The sequence below is a fragment of the Gallinula chloropus genome (genome assembly GCF_964237585.1).
Source record: "Gallinula chloropus genome assembly, chromosome: 6".
Classification (NCBI taxonomy): domain Eukaryota; kingdom Metazoa; phylum Chordata; class Aves; order Gruiformes; family Rallidae; genus Gallinula; species Gallinula chloropus.
The window spans coordinates 16,211,304-16,228,456 of record NC_140091.1 but is presented as its reverse complement, the minus strand read 5'-3'; positions in this window follow the sequence as shown (position 1 = coordinate 16,228,456).

The window sequence follows — 17,153 nt, the reverse complement described above, 5'->3', positions numbered from 1 at the left end:
ATGGATCTTTAATATTAATGTGATGCTCAAGAGATAATTACTTCTCATGAACCGGAATGAGTCTGGCCAAAAAGGTTGAACACATCCAAAATTCAGCTGATTTCAGTGCAGCTAATTCTGGTTGAGTTTTTTTTCTCCCCCACTGGACACACTGCCAGATGTAATAGAAATAAGCCCCATTGAAACTGGCTGAGGATACGTATCATATTCTGATTGGTAACAGATTTGCAGATTATTGGAGGCGGGGAGGAGAATTTACTAAAACCCAAAAGTCAGTTAAAGTGCCATTATGGTTCAGGCATAACCCCCAGTGAAATAAGAGTCTTTTCCAAGGAGGATCCTCAGATGGAAACATACCTCCTGCCCTGGCACAGGATCCCAGAAGGAAGTGAGAGGAAACCGTTTACTGTAACCCTGCCCATGGCTGAACACAAGAAAACTCTGGCGCCAATGGGACTTCTGGAAAAAGAAGAAAAGATTAGGTTTGGATTGAACTAAAACGTAGGAGCAGCAGACCTGTAGCAGTATCCTTTGTGGGTAACCTACAGGGAATAGCAAGGTTCGAAGTCAAAGTGAATAAAAGCTACCTCTATCACTTTGCAGAGGAAGAAACATCTCAGTCTCTTGTAGCAAGGCACAGGAAAGGGACAGCCCTCCTATGCCTGTCCCACAAAGTGACACCGAGCCCAGCTGCCACGGGCATGCCAAGTCCTGTAGTCTGGCGAACGGCTCCTCAGTGTGGGACTGCCTTCCAGAAAGCTTCCCAAAACAGGGCTGGGAATGGGGGAAAGCTGCTCCCGGGCGGCCGAGCTCTGCCCTGGCTCCTCTGTCCTGCTATGGATGAGTCATGTATGGAACTGGAAAAGAAATAAATGCAAACACATGGCAGTCAAAATGGCTTTCACAGAAAGGAAAACATTGGGCTGGAGCTGCTGTAGGTGTGCAGCATGGAGTTGGTCCTGTGTGGGATGGGCACCTCTCAGCATGCAGCTTTGTGCATGCCGTGGCATGGGGAGTTACGAATGTTTCCTCACTTGCTAAAGCTGTTTTCCAAGGTTGGGTTAAATACCTCCTGTCTTCATAGCTGGGTTTGAAATGTTTGATTTACACGGTCCTGTTTGACATGAGGAAGGCTGGAAGATGGAAAATGGGGCAGTAGTGCAAAGGAAAAAGTCAGCAACCCTAAATATAAGAGTGGAGGGAAGCGAGAGGAAAAATCTAGCTGGCAAGAATATATCCATCTACTTCTAGTATTAAATGCAAATATACACCTAAGCATATAGGTTACAAATTCAGATCTGCAAACATCACATGCTTATCCCATGCCACTTTTATTTTACTTCCTCATACGACGATTGCTTAATGGTTTTTAATTGCACTATCATCAATTCTCACCTTTCCATAGCACCACCCTGCAAAGGAAGGTGGTAGCTGGGAGATTAGACCTGTGGTGTACCAGACCCCTGCTACTGGACTTCCATTTGCTTTGCGTTTGAAGAAGGCTTTCAGCTGAGCTTGGTCTTGTTTCTCCTCAAGAAGTACCCCTGCAGCTGCTTTTGCTGAGCTTTCTGCTCTGGCAGGAGTGTAAAAGCACCCATAGAATATCCCCTTAATTTTTATTTCAGTGACCTGATAGCATCTTCCCAAACAGTTAAAGGGAATAGATGAGTATATTTTCAACAAAATCTCACAAAATTTGATGGGACAATGGACAAACAGAATTTACTCTCCCAGCAGACTTTCTCTACTCTCCCTCAGAACGATGTGACTTTACAAACCATGCCAGCACTGCAGCTTCTTAAAAAGTTGTAATGTTTTTTCTATAAGCAGAGTAAACATAATGAATTCTACCAGGCTCTTCTACCAAGGTGGTCTGGACCCTGTTATGTGTTCTTGGGCCTTATTCCTTTTACCATCTAGGAAGACCTACCCATTAACAAAGAAGATATGTTGTTTTAGTGACTCAGCATGTCTTCAAAGTCAAAGAAAATACTCATAATTAAAGATACTCATGGAGCAGAGCCATGACTTTTTAAATGCCTGAGCGAAAAAAATATTTCAACCCTTTAATATCAGTACTTCAAAATTGAAAGGAATTCAACAGTTATTCCCACAGAAACTTTTCATATGTGTAGTATACTCTTAGATCTCAGGTTCTGATTTTAAGATGAATACACATATATTTCAGGTATAAAGGTGCAAGAGAACAGTTCAGCCATGGCCTGTTTTCTTAGCATGAGGCAAGATGCTCTGCTCAGCTTTTGCATAACGATTCAGCCATGATTTTAAGTATTCAATTCTACTTGTATGACTTCTTAAAATTCCCTGCAATATAATTATACTGATGGGAATGCAGAAAGATAATTGCTTTTAGAGAAAAGTTTCTCTTTTGTTTCACATTCATCTGGCTTCCATAAATAGAACGAGAGACCTTGAACAGCAGCAATATGCATCCATGTGTCTCTAGCTATTTATTTACAAAGCTAGACCTTGACAAATGTAATTTGTTCAATAAAATTAAAAAGGATGCACAATAATTCATTTAGACAAAAAGGCTTGAAAAGGAGCGTCACCGGGAGCGTGCCTCATCACTGGAAGTGATCAGCTGATTCCTGAAGAACTGGCAGGTGCTCTCCTTTTGGAAAGCAGCAGTGAGGTAGTACTTAGGAGAGGAAAAAAGTGAGCTAGGAATCAGAGCAATTCTTTATTCAGGCAATAATTATACAAATTAGATCCATGAAAGCCAGAGAATGACTGTGCCTTGAACCCTGTCTGTGTGCATAGAACAATGGAGAAATTAATAATTAAATCTATTACATATGCTCATAACTCAGCACAAAAGATACTTCACTAGCTCAAATAATTCTGCATTTTCATTTGAATAAAGCTTTCACACACTTTTTCTCATTATATATGTATTATATTTTAAATTTAACAGCTTATTTTGTTGCCTTTATGTCTTGAATTAATAAGGCCACACTTTAATGCACTAATGTTGAATAGCATTAGCATGCTTTACAGTCATTACTTGGGGGGAAAAAAAAATCCCCAGTTTCCCAGTGGTGAAATCAATTTGCCCATAACTTCCTGTCTCTCATAACCTCTGCAAGCACAGCTCAAAACTTTGTGCTGCTTTTCTTACCAGAAGACTTGTTTATACGTTCTGGCTGCGGACAGGGCAGGATCTGAAGGTAAAACTATTCTGTTAAGTTTGCACAAACAGTACAAGAACAGACAAAAATCTTTTCAGCCAGTTAAAGCAATTAGTGGGCCAGATACACCGACTTAATGCTATTTCCCTTGCAAGAAATAATTTAACCTCAGAAACACAGATGGCTCAGTGAGTTCTGACCCCGAATTATTTTCCTTGGGCCGGGCGGGGGGACGCAGACACCCACAGGCCTGGCACGGAGGAGGGCAGGGCCTTGGAGCACTGTCCGTCCATCTTCGCCCTTTCCCAGCTGGGAAGAAAGACCGGCTGCAGTATCTGAGCACTGAGGGTGGAGGGAAGAGGAGTTGGGGGAGGAAAAACCACTGAGAGACTTCAGATGTAAAAATTACCAAGAGTTCCTCCCAAGTCCTGCTTCCTAGACGGAGGCTGACTCCAGGCCCTCGCAGCCTGCAGCCCACGCAGGCCCTCCGAAGGCTGCCAAGTCAAATAACGCTAATTGCATTACAGATTGCGAGCAGAATTCGCTGTTCTTTTCAACTAAACCGAAGACTTTCCATTTCCATTTTGTTTAGGGAATTTAAGCAGCGTGCTTATTCCTACTGCCAGCCAGGATACGGGGGTTAGGAAAGGGGTGGCAATCGCTCGCTGAAAGACCAAAAGCGGATCTGCAAACTTGAGAAACCAGGGAGGATAACTGAAGGAGCACGTTAGAGACTGGCTGCTGTGGAAATTGCTGCCTTGGCTAAGGCTTCTTCCCCTCACATGCATTGGGCCTGATGGGGGTGGCTGGACCTGGGCCCCATGTGGGGCATGGGGACGCTGCTGTGGCTCTGCCTGCAAACCCAACATGGGGCATCTGCACCCACTTCTGCTGTCCCCAGACCCCCGTGGGAGGCACTGGTGGGGTCAGTCTGCTCAGGATACTGATACACAGCACAGCCTTCACACCCCTCCCAAAAAATGGGAACCCTGAGCAAGCAGTGCTGGAGCTGCTCCCCTGGCAGCAGTGGGGGATGTGCTGGGAAACACCTCCTCTGTGGGGCACAAAAATGGCTAGTGGTGCGTCCCATGGCAGCATGCACAGGAGTGACTCTCAGCTGTTGTTAGCATCGGGGCACAAAATTCCCCCCATTCCCCAGTACATTCTTTGGGAATTCTAAAAAGGTTTTAAAGCTCCAGTAGGAAAAACAGATGCACATATTTTAACTTAAAAACTTTACATCATCCAATTACTGCCTCAGAAACCTACAATATGGGAACGCATGCATGTGTCCTGTCTCTTTTTGCTTAGTTGCACATGTCACATTCAAAATCCCAAACACTACCCAGTCTTGAAGTACTTTGCAATTATTAGGATGGCTCCTGTTATCTGGCAGCTCCGAGGAGAAATGAACTCCAATTTTTGGAGCGAACAGAAATTCTGACAAACCCTCCCATCATTCATTTAATGTGGGAAGGCTCTAGTCCTCTTGAAAACCTCTTCAGGATTGCTAACCTCACTCCATCAGCTGCAATGTAATATACATTTCGCACTGCAGCATCCCTTTCATTGGTGTTTCAGCTGAACAGAGATGTTATACTGTCATGCTTATTTAAGCAGAAGGGTTATCACTGTTCCTTCATACAATACTATATAGCTCAAAGGTGCAATAAGAAGCCAAGAAATATGCCAAAAAGGTTGGGGAAAATAAACAACGTCAATTTGCTCCTCTAAGTATCATCATGACAAATTTACCGGGCGGCTGCTGAGATAAAATGCAGCACTTTAAATACCCAAACTAATCAATAGAGAGAACCGAGCATGCAATCCATTTTCTAAGAAGGGCAACCTTTTAAGGTTAATTCCTCATTCATATAAAAGACAACGCAAGGGCCATTATTTAACTTAAATCAGCCCTCTGTTGTATTATAATAATTAGGCTCAATTTAGCACTAGAATTAGCCACCATACTTAAAGTATGGGCTAAGCCCGGAGAGATAAAATAACGCCCGCGTTTATCCCGGGGGAGTTCCGCCGGCCCCCGCGGCGCACGACGCACGGCCGCGGCTGCCCAAAGCCGCTCGGGGCCGCTCGGGGTGGGGGGGCTGTGCGGTAGCCCCTCCCGCGCCCCGGGCGGCCCAGGGAGGGGGGGCGGGCGGCGGCACCGCCGTGCCGCTCCTCGTGCACCATCTAGTGACGGCTCGGCGGCTCCGCACCGGCCCCGCACCGGCCGCTGCCCCCAGCCTCACGGTTACTAACCGGGGGGGTTATGTCCGCCGCCCCCCGCCCCGGTTTTGTGGAGCTCTGGCTGTACAGAAACCTGGACAGGAAACGATTCAGATCAGTTTTGTCGTTTCCTTAACGCTTCGGTGTGCTCCCAGGAACCAAGGGAGGCCGGGGCAGCGGGATTGGGGCCAAAGCGACGAGTCCGTCCCCGCTGAGGTGCCCCGGTGCCCGGGCCGCAGCCCCGCAGCTGCCCCCGCGAGTTGTGGGAGCCGATAAAGACTGAATCTAGAAGCTTATGGCTTATCTGGCCCCGGGTTCAGCGCGGAACGCCATCAGATTAAAAAGCGGGCCCTTTGGCAATAGTTAGAGCGATAAAAAGCAGGAACGATCTGTGCGATTACCGGTCACGTCACTGTAACTGCACAATCGCCGCTTCCTGCAACGGGGAGAGGGACGGGGAGGGCAGCTCCCCGCAGGCTCCCGCACACCAACCCCGCGCTGGCAGCGCCCGGGCGCACACGGCCTCCTCTCCTCCCCGCAGCCGGTGGCTTGCCCGGGCCCAGGTCCCACTGCCACCCTGGACGGGGGCAGCCCCGCGTAGGTCCCTGGTTGCAGAGCTGGGACTCGGCCAAGAGTCGGCGCGCCCAGGGCCGCGTCCCGCTGGCACAGCACGCTCGCTCCCAGGGCTCTCCGGCAGCACAGGGCTCCAGGTGTTTACCGGCCGCGTCACTCCGACTGTCAGTGCCAACCCAAACCCCTCCTGTGTGCCTTCGGGGAAGCCACCGGATCTTGCCATGCCTCAATTTTCCCCCTTTATGAAACACAGTTAAGTACTTTTTCTAAAGCATATAATAGCACCATAAAAATCCAGTGCTGTTTCCATTATTCCCATCTCAGAACATCCTTCCTTTTCTAACACATTATCTGATTTCTGTCCCTGACAGGCTCCATCACCTTTCAAGTAATGCTTAGAGAAAAAACCCCTCCTGTTACTAAACAAACAAAGCTTTTTGCACACCTTTCCCTGGAATATTCACTGCTGTGACCTAAGTGACACCAGAGAGCGCTGGCATCACCATCTGCAGAGGTACAACACCCAAATGGGGAGAAACACAAAGCACCCGCACAGTCCCAGGACAGATGGAGCTCTCGCAGCTGCTGGCCCACTGCACCACTGGTGTTCATGCACATTGAGCCTCACAAGGAGGAAAAGGATTAGCAGCACTTCTAGTCAAAGCAAAGGAGATAGCTTGAGTTAAAAACAGCTTTCCTGTGGCCACACAGGAAGTCTGCAGCGACTCAGAGGGTATGATCGGAGACTTGAGGCCATGGCTCATGCTGGCAGTGGCAAGGGGCCACCCCTTCAGCAGCAGTGGAAAGGCACATGCTGCTGAGATACAGCTATGGAGCAAGCTCAGTGCCCTTCCTCAGCATAACCTATCGGCAACGCAGTTGTTGGCCTAAAAGGTGAATTAAGTGAACTCCCTCTCAGCATTTGCATTGGATTTCTTTGCTTCTGTTTCTCACAAGCCGAGCGTTACTTAAATCTAGCGAACTTAAGGAAAAATATTATTCTATCTATTTAATAAACCAAACACAAAATAGGTCTTTTGGCCTCCTTGAGAGTCACCTGTGATGTTCAGCCAGAGGGTCTGTGCCCTGTGCATGCTGAGCATTGATGGCGGCCACCAGCAGTCCCAGGCAGGAATTACTTGCATCAGCTTTCCAAGTGTGAGTGCATTAGCACAGACCTGAGAAGATTGAGAAGTCAGAGCAGATACAGGAGACACACAGCATCCCTGACAAGGAGGCCAGGAGAACCTGGTTGAGCACCACACACCCTGGACAGCAAAATCCTTCTATCTCCATAAAAAGAGAAGTTTCTTTTGAAGGGGGTGGGCAAAAAGACACAGAAACACATGGGTTCAAACAGAGTTTTATGAGGAGAGTTAGTGTACCCAGCCTGTAAACCAGCCTAACAGTAGTGGCAGGTCACTGAGTGATGCACTGCTGGTACCTCCTCAGGGTGAAAAATCAGGATATGCTTCAAGTTGTATGAGAGAGATACCACCGTCAATGGGCGATGACACAGCTTTTCACTAAGGAGCAAATGATGGACCATGCAAGGAATCAGCAAGGGGAAAGACACAGACGGACATTTACCATGACATGTTCCTTCCACAGGAGCCAAACTAATTGCACGCGTCAAAAGGAAAAGGCAACGCATGGCTTTCATCCGCTCCCAATCACCATCAGATAGGGCTCTTCCTGTCTTCTCCAGCAGCCCTTCCTCCAGCACAGCATGCAGAGGAGGAAGAAAATACAGCTTTGAAGGTCAGGTAATAGCCTAATTAAAATGGAACTCCGACTCCAACGCTGTGGCCCGGCCCTTTTAATGCACAGTGCTGGGTCAGGCTGTCAGCTGTGGTTTAGTGCAGTGGTGCTGATAGCACACCCCTAGTAATGTGCTCTTTGGCTTAACATGGGCCATTTGACATGCAGGTTTCTAAATAACTGCAGCCAAGTGCAGAGACACACGTTAATTTTAAAGCTGTTACTGCCCTGTAACGGGCACCCGCCCCCAGCCCCTCTGGAGAAAGGGACAGCTTTCAGAGGCCACGACAGCAAATCTCCCCTTTCAAAACCAAGCCATGGTGTGGATGATCGGGGAGGGGTGGAGCAATAGGAAGGCCTTTGCAGCCATGTCTGGGCAGAGTTTGAATCTGTTGTTTTCCCTGAGCCTCCAAAAAGTGTGCAGAGGTCCTTTGGGCATGGGAAGCCCAGGGGGCATTGCTCTCTGAAGCAGATGTGATGCTACAGCACTCGGCTTGCACTGGCACATATTTACAGCCCAACAATATTTTTTTAGAGTGCAGGAGCAGGTTAGATTCCTTCTGACAACGTTACTGCATGGCAAAGGCCCAGGTGCTCTTAGGCATGGTTTTACTTAAACAGAGGCCTGAACATATAGCAAAAAAATAAATTGTTTTTTTTTTTTTTGGCATGATCTCACTCCAATATCCTTGAGCTTTCATTTTGTATGACTGGTTCTTGCTGGATCTGGGGAAGATGTTTGCTTTCTTTTTCAGAATGAAGTAAAAATAACCTGTCTTTATCCTGTTAAACATGAATACAGTTTGGGTGCGAGGGATGTTGGTCTGGGAACACGAGTGGGCAGGTTCTATATAATATGTTGTTTTCTACGTTTCCCCAGTTCTTCCCACTGGTTATATGCTTCATCACAAGACTACCAAAACATTCACTAGACAGGACTCTGGAACACCACTGTTCTCAGTGGCTACAGGTGTCTCAAAGGATCAGATCATCTCCGACCTTTTCCCCCTTGTTTTTTAAAGTGGTTAATATAGCAGACAAATGAAGAAGGTAATTGTGGCATTTCTTTTCTCCAATCACACCAAACCTCTGAAGCAAGAGTAAGACTTCAGGGCAGAAAATCAGGCGCAATTGCTGCGCCCTAATCCCCTAACTGCCAGCACAGATAGCTGTTCCTGTCCTGCTCCTTTTCCCAATGAGGCAAAGGAGTTTGTTCCAACTCTCAGAATGTTGTTGTATGCTATATCCCACTTCAGGGGCTAGGATTCACTTTGGAGTCTCAAAGGGCAACATCTCATACCCTGATATGGCTTCAGCCAACAGCAGCAAGTTGAAGATTTGTAACTCAAGAGCAGCGCTGCAAATACAGCTCTCCCCAGACACCCACACCTGTTCTTTGACCCTTCCTGGTCCCTGAAGCATGGCAGGCCAGTACAAAAATTAAATTCCATATTAAGACATAAATTATTTTATTATATTAAAATGCTAGAGGTTAGTAGACATTAATTGGAGCATTAGTCATGCCAAGGTAGAAAGTTACATGGGAAGATAAGTGAAGAGACATAGGAGGAGCCCTTGCAGGGCTCAGGAGGTCTCAGCTGAATTCCTGGCTCCTCCACAATGTTATTCCATAGCTATAGGCAATGCACCTATACCAACATCCCTGCTGTGTTTGAAGGCACCACATTCCTGGCTTTGGAGTGCAATGAAAAGCTCAATCTTGCTGCTGTCTCAGCATGAATCAATATCAAAACACCTCAGCATGCATGGCCACCAGGTCAGGGACCTAGTCCTCAAAACGGTCCCTGTTTGCTGTACCCGATGGCTGGTAGCAGTGTTCTTGTCACCAGCAGAAATGGAACCCATCCAGCCACCCCACCCTGCATCGTGCACCCCTGCCAAAGTGCCAGCGAGTACGTGCCACAGCTGGGCAAAGGGTGACCCTACACACAGGCAGCAGGAAGGATCGGAAGATGCTGCTTCTCAGGACAGACAAATCCCACCGGTGTTTCGGTGCGTTACCTCTGGTAAAGCATAACACAGCCAGATTTTCTAACAAAAACTGCAAAGGACAAGAGGGCTCTGTTCAATACTATCCCATAATCAGATGTTACGGCAGCCACATGCCAATACCGCTTACCAACACAGGCTTCCTTTTGATCTGCAGCACTACTGGTTTATGTGCCAATATTTATGTGCAGGAGTAAGATCACAGCTACACCAAGTTATCTACAAAGAACAAGCACATATACTGCTCTCAAGTAGGAAAAGAAAGCTCTTACCTGATGGAGGGACTTCTCTCTATGGGACAGGTGATGATGATGACAGATACCCAGAGATGAGTAGAACGATGAGAAGTGCAAGATGCAGAAATTCGCCTCCTCCATCTACATTATTCTACTTGCTTCACACGTGCGGGGCGAAACATCTGTCTCTGATGGGTAACCATGGGGAAGTTACTTCTCAGTTATGCTCCACATCATCTGACAGACTGGAAAATAATAATTTCTAAAACTGGACACAAGTATTCCACAACTAACTTGCCTCCTACCTTTTAGTAGGCAAGTCTTTGCCCAGCAGCCAGTTTTACCCATTGCCTGCATATTCTTCATGGAAGTTTGAGACAGGAACAAATGTTGCTGATAAATCATTATTTGATGTGTCTCTAGACAGCTGATGTATGGGCAGTTGAAGCCTAGAAACCAGCCTGCAGAACCTTAAGAAACACCCCTGAAGGGGCATTGCAAGCATGGCACCCTATCAGTTTCTGAAGTGATGTGGGTGGGGTTTTGCCCCAGCTTTGGGCAGGTGGAGAATTTCCCTCCGTTTTTTGTTTATGCGGGTTATTAACATTGCTTCTCAAAAATCTTTTTAAGATTTTGTTGTTGGCCTGTTCTGGGGGGTTTTCTTTGGTTGCAACATCACATGAAAATCAGCTATTTGTTCCTTGAGGGCTCCCCCTGCCCCCACCTGATTTGGAAGAACAGCAGTACGGGGTTTTTTGATTTATATGGAAAGAGGAAACCACCCTGGGCAAAAAGTCTACAGTCAGCAGAAGCAGCACTTTGTCTTCAAAGACTTAGACACAAGGCTCCCAAATGATTAATGTTCCTAACTCACATTTTTCTTGCAGATGTGATTACAGAAGAGAATATGGGGAGGAAATGATTTTTAAAGAAAAAATATTGTTAGAAATGTATTTTCGTAACAAGGAACAACAGAAAACAATTTTCTGGGTCATTTTAAAAGAATAAAGTCAACAATTACAAACTCAGACACCAAACTATTGACAGATATTAGTACCTTGGCACCAAAACTAGGTATTTTGCTTTCCTAGAAAGTTACTGGTATTTGCTCAACCTGAAAAAAAAAAAGTAACCTGTGAACAATTAGCAGTTACTAGATAACTACATATTAACCTAAATACCAAAATTCAGGCTCCACATTTGACAAACTGACAAATGCTGTCATCACAACACTTAGTTTGCTTTGCTTTTACTACAGAACATCACAGACTCCCAGGAATTTTTGTATATCCTGTATAGCTGCAATACCCAGGTGCCTATTTGCAAGTTTTCTACAATATCATTGCAACTAGACAGTAAAACTTACAGTTATCAATCATGATTTGAATCTGGATAAATAAAATGAGTTTGGCATTGGGGAGAGTCTACCAAGGGAGCTGTAGAGAAAAGCACATTCTTTTGAACACATCTTTGTCATGCATGTGAGAAAACACAAGGAAGAATGAGTTTAAGTCTACACAGATAAGCAGAACAAAAATCATTGAATACATTTGAATAACCATCCCAATGTCTGCATAGCATCAGAGTTTCTCTACCCTCTCAGTCACAAGGTACATCTTTGTCTTGGAAAACACTGTGTTAAAGGAGCAATAAGCTTTAATAACAGGATCTTTCATTGCAGAAACCTCTTATAAAATACATTTCCTAGGTACTCAAATGAAGTAAAGCCCAAACTGGACGCTGAACAGATGCTGAGAGGCCGTTTGAGATACACGCAGAAGTTGGGTTTTGAAAGCACATTTGAGTGTGTGCCTGGGCACACGTTGCTCCCTCTGTTACTGACAGGGTTTTCAAACTTGCTTCCAAAACCGCCTGTGAATCTTTTTGGCATTGTAATTCACTCTCCCTTTATCTCAGATGATCAAGTGATGAGAACTATGACCATGCAGGGGTATACAAACACACGCACATTGTAGGTAAGAGGACATTCCTGGATGGTGAGCAGGGGAGGAGGAGACATGGGAACAAAGTTACATGTGAGCTGGCTGCAAAGCTTCAGTTCATAAAACCTGTTGATCGCAGCCTGATTCTCATCTTGTCATGCACTTGTCCTGCACAAAGGTTTTAAAGAAGCCTGATACACAAGCTGAATACCCTTGCTAGATGTGACTGTCAGATGCAGTGGGTGAATGCATCCAGGCTGCTGTACGCACAAGTAAGTCCACACAACACACACACAGTTCCTCTGACAGAGGAGAGGGACATCAATTGCCACCAGACAGAAGGTCAACCTGAGCAAACACCACGTTTGATAAACTCCATTTTAGAGCGTGATCTCATGCCTTACAACACCACCTGCAAGATAGACTTGTCCTCTGGATGGCTGGTGAAGGGATGAAACCTGTGATGCCATCTCACTGAGCCAGCTGAGAAAAGGGGGAGGTGAACACACATCATACACTCTAACATTTTTCCATAGACTTGGGGCACTGACAAAGAATGTTTGCTGGGTTGGAGGAGCACCGATGCTTTCCTGTTTTCTCTAAGAGTTTTTAAGGGAAAAAACACTCCCGGACTGACTTCAGAAAACCTTAGTTGAAAAGTTTTGTGGAAAAACAATGTTTATGGCAATTTTTGCTGAAAGTAAACCCCAGGTTTCCAACCATCTCTCCGAAGTAGCCTTTAGTATTAACAGATGTCTGGTTGGAATCTGCTGGAGCAAGTGAACTCATTCTGAATGGACACCAAAAAAAGCTCACAATTTTCGCTCCGCGTAACCCGAGCGTAGGATGCTTTCTCACAGACTTCATGGATTTGACTTTTATCATGCAATTACTATTTTATTTTCGAGAAGCACGGATCTTAAATGAAGGGCAGATGAGCCTCCCAGTCAATGTAATCTGCTTTTGCAGATCTATAGCTTAGCTATAAGCAGTACTGGAGCAAAAGTGCTGGAAGGAGGCATTGGGCCTGGGGTTATAAATAGGAGAGATTTCATCCGTCAGTGTACAGGCCTTGCTTATAATAGCAGCAGCCTTGGTGGCTGCAACTTTGAACTTGTTAATTCAGTCAAGGGAAGGCACTGACAACCCCAAGCAGATTATTAGGCCAAAGACTGCCATCATGGTTGTTAACTTAAGGAATTACTGCAACCTTACAGAGTAGTTTGTATTCCTGCCTGCACTTTCCTCCGCGTTCTTTACGTACTGTACGTACCCTTTATTACCATTATCGACTGCTTTGCACAGCTTCTGCCCTGACATTCACTCATCGTTCCACGCTCAGCGAGGCAGTCCTGACAAAGCCAGCCTGTAACTGCATATGTCTCTAGCAGTTAAGCATTCCTTCTCCCCTTGCCAATTCCCCAAGTCACGCAACATTTTAAAAGTTATTAAATTCTAAATAAAGGAGATTAAGGATGCCAAATTCTATTCTGTGCTAAAAATGTCAAGACAGTAATGTCTTTGGGGCCAGAAGACCATTATTCTCTAGACTCATTTTTTTTCTTTTTTTGGTAAAGAGACAGTTCATAACATTTTCCAGTAACTGCTGCATCAAACCCAGAGTTCTGGTTGAGTTATAGCATTTAAATTATCACACCAAATTAGGTATGTTTCTCTCTCAAAACAGAACAGCGCTTTTCCTTATTAATACTGAATTTATGTTTGAAATACAATGCTGATGAATTCATACCCATAGCAGGATTAAACAACACATCCAGGTATACAGCAAGGTATAGAACCAGTTCTTAAAGCATCAGAGAGGAACATGATACCTGTATACTTGAACTACAATTCCCATGAATCACCATTTTAATCTCTTTTGTTACAAGACATAGATATATTTTTTCAACAGGAAGACAGATGGTGGTTCTTTGTGCAATTATTTTGACAGTCATGTTATTATGAGAAGTTCATGCCTGTGTGCAGCAAATCTGAGAGTGAATTCTGGACCAGCCTTGCAAACATGCAGAAAATGGGCAGAGAATGTTTATCGCAGTATTTTCCATTTTTATGAGGATGCAGTTGGTTATTATGTCAAGGTGAAAGGTCTCAAAGCCTTCATTTTTAGGCCACAGGTGTTCTTTGTAGAGGGTTTTTTTAATAAAGAGTATTATTAGTTCTTTAAATTAGCTCTTATTGAAAGTTACCACATCTGCGTTATGTGGTAATGAAGCCAGGGGGAGGTCATAGCAGGGGACTTGTGCTTGAAGAAAACATCTGGACATTGCTTTGACATTCACTAGCAACTTCTTGTATTTTATTAAGAAGTAAGGAAATTATACTGAAATCAAATGCAAGATTCAAACAATAAATAAAATGAAAATACAGAACCTGGAAAAAATGTAGCTTTGAACGAAACACCTTTTTCCTTTCTTTCCCTCCAACTGAATGAGATTAATGAATTCCAACTAATGACATTAATTACCTGTGCAAATGGCAGCATCAGTAACAACAACCACCCCAAAAAAATCACCCACCACACACACACAAAAAGTTCAACCAGCATTTTTAAAACCCATATCTGTAACACTAGAGCTCCTGTCTTTCGCAGGAGAAGCTACTGTCATTTAAAATAAAGCATTTTTTTTGTATTGTAACTGGTCTTGACTGTCATTTTGTTTACTGTACCGTTTCAGAAAGAGGTGCAGTGACCTTAGGAAGTCCTGTGTCTTTATATAGGCAATTTTTTCCTCCACTTCCCCCTGGCTGATATAAGCAGAAAACTTTTGTTTCCTGCACACAATCACACCCATCACTTCCACAGAGGGAATTAAGGAAAAGGCTACTTGCAACGAAAGAGGGATTTAAAAGCCATCAAAATCCTCAAGTGGAAGTTGCTGAGTAACCGTGTGATGGTTCTTAATCATCAAAGCTGACAACTAAATATTTAGGACCTCTTGCATGAAGAAACTTGGCTGGATCAGATGACTGTTCAGTTCCATCATGCACACAGCAAGGAATGCTTACAGCACGCCTCCAAAATCCTAAGTGGAGCGGGGTACCCATGCTCACCATATTTTCTTGTTTTAAGTGATGGCTTCCAAATGCAAGTGACATTTCTGCTCTACTCAAGTTCTTATGCCATATTCACCCCTGCAGTGACTAAGCGTCTTCCAGTACCCCAGCAATTGGTCTGGTTACTTGTTTCCTCTGGCAGGCAAGCAGGTATGTAGGAGTGCACTGTTTTAATGCCAGCCTTCTGCTTTCTCACAAATCTCAGGGTTTAGTGTGTGTACCCTCTGCAAATTCGTTACATTTCTGGCCAGAAAGCCCAATGCAAATTCTAAAGGCCTATAAATGCATTTGGTTAAAGCTATACGAAATTATTACAGACGAGCTACACTCCAGCTCACCCCCTCCCACTCCAAAACCCACAATAGCTGCAAATGAAGCTCACAATACTGCATAACAACACCTCCTAGAAGGAAAGCATTTAATGGGAATGTGACACACAAATATTAAGACAGGACACCAGACTTCTTTTCTTTCCCCTTCCCACTGGGTGTTTTATTTTATAGCATTTGCATTAGGTAATCAACTGAAACACTTCAACAACAGAAAGCTGGCAGCATAGTAAGGAAAAATGGAGATTATTTCCCAACAGCTGTGACAAAATGGTTTCAAGTTGGAACAGTATTGCACAAACGAATCAGTTTACGGGGGGTGAGTGGGAGCGAGCATCTTCAACACGGATTGTGAGGAAAAAAGGCACTATTTAGCTGTGTGTGTGTGTTTAAAAAGAAAAAGTCATGAAGCACAATCCATGTTTTTTCAAAATTACATTCAGTACTGCTTTAGAAATGCTCACAAACCTGTCTCTTTTTACAGAAGCTACAGAAAGCTGCTGATGTAAGTATCAGACAGTACAAGTGTATGAACGTTTATAATTACGCTCCAGAAAAGTCTCAGGAAGAGGGCTCTTTCTATAAATACTGCTGCAAAGGTTGCACAGTTGCATAGGCTTACAGTAAAGGAAGCATCCACGCAACTAAGCAGCCTTACAGTTTTCTTAAGTTAAATTTCTAGTAGTCATAAAATGTGCTCTAATTTTGAAGAGCTAAATTGGCAGTGCACTTGAATCAGGCTTTTCCACTGGCTGCTTTAAGCAGCACAGTTCAGACAGCGTCACCTGCATACCTCTGTCATACACACGTTCAGCAACGTCAGGTAAGCCTAATGGGAAATGGTAACAGAATTGTAACAGAATATAATGGAATTTTCCCTGATAAAAAAATAGAACTGCTCTCAGACCATAAACAGGCAAATGTTTATTCCTGGAAAGTAAAAATAGCTAAGTATCTTCAGAAGGACTAAGTACCCAGAAAAGGCATTTCCAACAACCAGGATGGGCTGTTTCTTTCTCTCCTGTATTGTACAGCTATAGATTTTCATGCCTGACTGGCAATGAAGCTGTGATCAGTATACCATTAGTCAAGAGCCTGCTTGAAAATCAACCCAGAGAAGGGGAAATTCACACGTAGGACATTCTGCACCCTGGCCTCGTGTTTGCTTGTAGATGCACTAACAAAATAAGAGTGAAATTGTTGATGCATGGCTGCAGAATTATGATGGGAAGGAGCAGCTAAAACCACTGTTCCTCTCCTGTCAATACTGCCCGGCGTATCAGGAGAGCCCCAGGCATGCTGTGGTGATGGCTATGAAGTTACCAGCACAGCTGGACCCACTGTTGTTATGTTGACATCAAGAGTTTCAAGAGAGCTACAGTTTTGTACAAAAAGTACAGAACACCATAACAAAATCTAGTCTCACCTGTATATATGTTTGTGTGTGTATGAGCATCTCAGCACCTTTCAAACAGCCCTGCAAAAAACCCATCTCACTCCTGTGCAAAGATTACAGTGACTTCAGTTAAACGATCCATGTTCAGGAAGCTGCATAGCAAGCGTACTGATCATACAACCTGCAACAACAAAAATCCATGTACTGCTGCTTTTCACTGTAAGTCAAAAAGGGAAAATACACAAGATACATTCTACTTATGTACTGTGAAATATTTTTAATATCAACAATTTGGACTGTTTCAATTTCTGAATAGAAGATGAAAAGAGCAGGCTATTAAAAATCTGTATAGCTCCTCTTCCTAAACTGTCTTTTAGGAAACCCAAGTTTGATATTTCTGAATTAAAAGAATTCTAAAAAGTTCACAGTTGACCTAACCGTTGCATTAGATA